The sequence below is a fragment of the Chenopodium album genome, chromosome 8 (assembly GCF_948465745.1).
Source record: "Chenopodium album chromosome 8, dcCheAlbu1.1, whole genome shotgun sequence".
Taxonomy (NCBI): Eukaryota; Viridiplantae; Streptophyta; class Magnoliopsida; order Caryophyllales; family Amaranthaceae; genus Chenopodium; species Chenopodium album.
In genome coordinates, this window is record NC_137841.1 from 17,740,555 (window position 1) to 17,745,890 (window position 5,336).

Genomic DNA, 5,336 nt, shown 5'->3' on the forward strand with positions numbered 1-5,336 from the left:
AGTTGCGCGTGGTATCTGCGCGCAACTATTCTAGTTGCGCGCGACACCTGTACTACGAGTGTTTCGAAAAAAAAAATTTATTTATTTATTTTTGTGCTATTTACCCCCACAAGTGTGAAGATTTTTTTTCGTGAAGTTCGAAGAAAATCTGAACACTTAGAATGGTTTATTATTCTTGAATTACCCCCCCAAGTGTTATGTATTTTATCGTGTTGTTCGGTAAAATGCATAACACTTAGAATCTTTTAGTTGAATGCTAATTTAAAGTTGGTTGTATGAATGAACGAGTAATCCGGATTTCATATGTAATATTTTTTAAGTCGATCAATGTTTATTAATTGGCGAATTTCATCTCCTCCAATGTCCATTAATCTGAAGGCTCCTCCTGATAGGATTTCAATCATGCGGTAGGGACCGATCCAATTAGGTTTAAATTTTCCTCTTGGATCAGTAGGTGGACCCCTAACCTCCTTTAGTACAAAGTCACCTTCTTTTATGTTTCTAGGTTTTACCCTTTTATTAAAATGACGCGCAATGCGCCTTTGGTAGACTTGTACATGATGCAAAGCTCTTAATCGTCGTTCATCGAGCAATAAGAGCTCTTCATACCTCGCTCTTACCCATTCAGCTTCCGGCAGCTTACTTTCGAGTACGATGTGTAGGGATGGTATTTCCAGTTCGACTGGTTGAACTGCGTCCATTCCGAAAACTAAGGAGTATGGAGTTACCCCTATTGATGTTCGTATAGACGTTCTATAACCCCATAGTGCAAAGTGTTGTTTATTCGGCCAGTCTTTATAATTTTCTGCCATTTTCTTAATGATGACTGTTATATTTTTATTTGCCGATTCTACAGCTCCATTCATTTGAGGTTTGTATGGGGATGAGTGATGATGTTTTACTTTATAACGAGTTAAGAGGGTCTCAACTTCAGCTTTGAATTGTGATCCCTGATCACTAATTAGTTCGTGTGGAACTCCATATCTACAAAATATGTTTCGTTCGAGAAACTTTGCGACATGTTTAGAAGTGATATTAACGTAAGAAGCAGCCTTAATCCACTTAGTGAAGTAGTCAATGGCTACTAATACGTACTCGTGCCCTCCTGCTCCTGTTGGAGAGACCTTTCCAATTATGTCAATTCCCCAAGTTGAAAAGGGCCAAGGGGAAGTGAGATTATATAGTTCAGATGGTGGAAGGTGTTGTAAATTAGCAAACATTTGGCACTCTGGACATTTCTTGACTTATTGTATGCAATCATGTTCCATAGTGGACCAATAATACCCTTGTCGTGAAATTATTTTTGCGAGCATTTTACCATTTATGTGAGGTCTAAAAACACCTTTGTGAGTATTCTCCATAAGGCGTGTGGTTTCGGGTTGGTCTATACACAACAAACTTTGACCATTAGGTCCTTTTTTGCATAATTGACCATTTAATAGACCGTATTTAGTCGCAAGTGTTCGTAAGGCTCGTTGGTCTTTCGATGAAGTATTTTCGGGATACGTGCCATGAGTAATACATTGGAGGATATGATCATACTAAGGATTGTTTCCTTCTATGTCATTTATTTCCTCTATTACGTTGTAATATGATGGTTCTTCTCTTCTATCAACGCATAATGGCATCACATTTAAGTGATATGGAATGTTGATCATTGAGGCTAATTTTGCTAGCGCATCGGCAAATTGATTAACATCCCTAGGGAGATATTTGAAGTCAATATGTTCAAAATGCTGGATGAGTTGCTCTAGGTGTGCTTGGTATAATATCATTGTGGAGTTCTTTATTTTCTATTTTTTCAGTATGTGATTTATAATCAAACTGGAATCTCCATATACCTCTAATTTTTGCACACCTATGATAGCTGCTGCTTCTAATCCAATAATGCACACTTCACATTCCGCGGCATTATTAGTAACCTCAAAGTCTAATTTTACAGAGATTAGAGTATGTGCTCCCTCTGGACTTATGTGTAACACTCCTACGCCACATCCTTTTTGGTTGGATGCACCGTTGAAGTACATTACCCATTTGTCATCTTGTGTCATTGATATGTCTAGTTTATATAGTGTTTTATCCCCGTCCCTTGGTCGTTACTAGTAGTATTTTTGGCTCTTTCGGGCCACTTTTATTACTAATTTGTGTGTTCTAGTGTTTTCGTAGTTTTAGTTGTATTTTACAGGAAATTTCACTCTTAGAGCATTTTCCCGGGCCTTATTGGATCGACTACGGAAGCTAGAAGGACACGACCATTTTTGGAGCCCAAGATCGGTGAGAGCCGGTGACTAAGGGCTCGGTAATTTGGATCACGAGGCATTTGGACCAAGTATTCGAGACCCGAGAGGAAATATGGATTGGGCCGAGAAATCTAGCCCAATCGAAGTTCAAGCCTCGAAGATGAAGACCGGGCCCGATCGGGCAAGCATACGCCCGATCGGGCGGCTGCGTGCATTAGTGCCCTCAAGGAAGAGGCGCGCCCGATCGGGTGAGCTAGGCTCGATCGGGCGTGGCACATCAGAAGAAGCATTGGAAAAAGGCGGGCCCGATCGGGCGGCCATTCGCCCGATCGGGCGCGTGTTTTCTTAGGACCTGATTAAGTTTTGTTTTAATTTTTGTTTTAGGGGAAGTTTATATACGTTTTTGTACGGAATAATTACTTACCTCTTTCTCTTAGACTTTCTCTCTCTACTTAGTATCTTTCTCTCTCCTAAATTCTCTCTAAACTCTTGTTCTTAATTCCTTCATTAATTCCAGATTTATTTTGGTACAATTTCTTCCCTTTTTAATTTCAGCTATTTTAATTGTTTTCTTGTTTATGCTTTTAATTATTTATTTGATTGGTTTACTTATGATGATTAGTGAGTAGTTTAATTCTAGGGTTTTTGGGGATCCATAATTAATGTGAAGGGATAATTTGTTATTATTGATTATTGATATTGCATGATAATTTCCTATTGAATTGTTTTAATTCTTTGCAATTAGATTATGAATCGAGCAGATGTAATTTAATTGTGAATGTTTAGCAATATTGAATTGATGAATCGAGCAGATGTTGATTTAATATTAAAGGCTATTTTTAATAGGAACTTAGGTCTAGTAAATTGCGAGAGCCTGTTAGATCTATGCTGATTAATAAATTGCGAGAGCCTGTTAATCATGTTATCTGTGCATTGTTAATTAGTAATTACTTCGTTCTATCCCGGAATATTAATTATTGGTGAACCTGTGACCCTAGGTTCCCTTATTATTGATTCTTTTCTCCCTAAACTTATTCTTCGTAGTATAGAATTCTTACCCAAAAATATTGATTACTTAGATAATTTAGAGTATAATAATTAATTAGAATTAAAAAGACCTGTTTCCCTGTGGAGTTAGACCCTACTTCCCTATCTACTTTAGTTAGAGGACTTAGGAATTATTTTTGATTAGGGGATACGACTTTACCCTGTCAAAATTTGGCGCCGTTGCCGGGGAAACGGTTTTATTTTTGTTTTCTGATTATATTTTTGTAGTCTAGATTATCCCCCCTTTTGCCTCAGAGAACATTAGTTCTTTGAGGCAAATCTCATATTTGTCTTTAGTTCTTTGTTTATGCCCAGGTGTTCTAGATCAGGTGATATCCCTTTTGATCCTGAGATCGAGTGTTCTTTTTATAGGCAAAGGAGACTCTATAGACAAATTCTAGCGGGTTCTGAGGAGGACAACGATCGAAGATATCCTCCCCCTGATTCTAGTGATACAGATATTCCTTCAAATTCAGTATCACAGATGACGACCCAGAAGAAACTTAGTGATTATTCGCAACCGAAGCTCACAGATTTCCCGCACCTTACTCCCACTCCGGCTCTAGATGGAGTTCAATTTGAGATCAAGCCCCAATTTATCACTATGATAGAAAGGAAGCAGTTCAACGGAGCTAAGGGTGAAGATCCCAATCTTCACATCGCAGATTTCTGCCAATATTGTAACACCATTAGACAAGCCGGGGTCACGCAAGACCAAATCAGGGAGATTCTTTTTCCCTTTTCATTATGTGGCAAAGAAAAATTATGGTTTAATGGTTTGAATAGAATTGCACTTGGTATTACTGACTGGGAAACTCTTGCTTTGAATTTCTATAATAAATATTATCCTGTAGAGAGAACAGCGGTGCTAAGAAGTGCTATTCAGAACTTCGCTCAAGAGGCCGACGAAACATTATATGAAGCTTGGGAGAGGTTCAAGGATCTACAGAGAGAGTGCCCCCACCACAATCTAGCACAATGTCAATTGATCCAAGCATTTTATAATGGACTTGGAAATTCTTCTAGATCAGTACTAGATTCGGCAGCTAGTGGGAGGTTTATGAATTTATATGTGGATGATGCAGGACAGGTTATCGAAGACATGGAAATACACAATTCCCAATATGGGAATCCAAGGGGGTTTGCAAATAAGGGAAAACATAATGTCGATTTCGTATCCTTTTTGCAAGCTCAATTAACATCTATTTGTCAAAAATTAGATAATCTTACTGCTGCTCCTAACTCTGTAGCTAATGTTTCTGCTGTTGCTAACCATGAAGCTTTTTGTGAAAATTGTGGAATTGTAGGTCATTGGGAGCAAGATTGTAGGAGCTCTATGGAACAAGTTAATGCCTTTCAAACTTATAGGCAAAATAACCCCTATTCCAATTCCTACAATGCCGGTTACAAAAATCATCCTTATCTTTCAAACCGGAGTACCAATGTACAAAACCCTCCACCTCCACAACAACCACAACAGCAAACACCACCACAACAAAAATATTGTCATCCTAATGCCGGCCAGAAAAGCCAAGCATCACCCTCATCATCTTCCGACCCTGCCATGACAGAAATTAGAGCAATGCTTGCCAATATGCAAAAGCATATGGAGAGTAGGGATGCGCAAATTGATTCTATTCTAGCCCATAATAAAATCATGGACAATCAAATTGCATAACTTTCATCTACCCTACAATCCCGTCAGCAGGGAGCTCTACCATCACAACCTATCCATCCTACAGATCATGCTAATGCAATCACTCTGAGGAGTGGTTCACATTATGATGGACCTCCTATGCCAAAGGAAGATGGACCAGTTCCTGATCTAGATTCCTCTATACCAAACGGTAATCCTGCTAGCCCTGCAGGGCTACAAATAGATACTAACCCTACTAATGTTTCTGTGCAGGGTAAATTGCAGGATAAGGGAGTGTAGAGCCCAGTTATCAAGCTTCCATTCCCTAATAGACAACTGAAGAGTAAGCTTGATAAACAATTCGGTAAGTTTTTAGAGGTTGTGAAAAACCTGCAGGTAACAGTCCCTTTCAC

The 5,336-nt window shown here is 38.8% G+C and overlaps 1 non-coding gene across 1 annotated transcript; it reads right to left on the bottom strand.

The window, feature by feature from the left end:
- Positions 1 to 4,152: 4,152 nt before the first annotated feature.
- Positions 4,153 to 4,259, bottom strand: LOC145557154 (small nucleolar RNA R71). The gene has a single exon (XR_014092210.1). It is a non-coding gene; the product is annotated as a small nucleolar RNA R71 (small nucleolar RNA).
- Between the last annotated feature and the right edge of the window lie 1,077 nt (positions 4,260 to 5,336).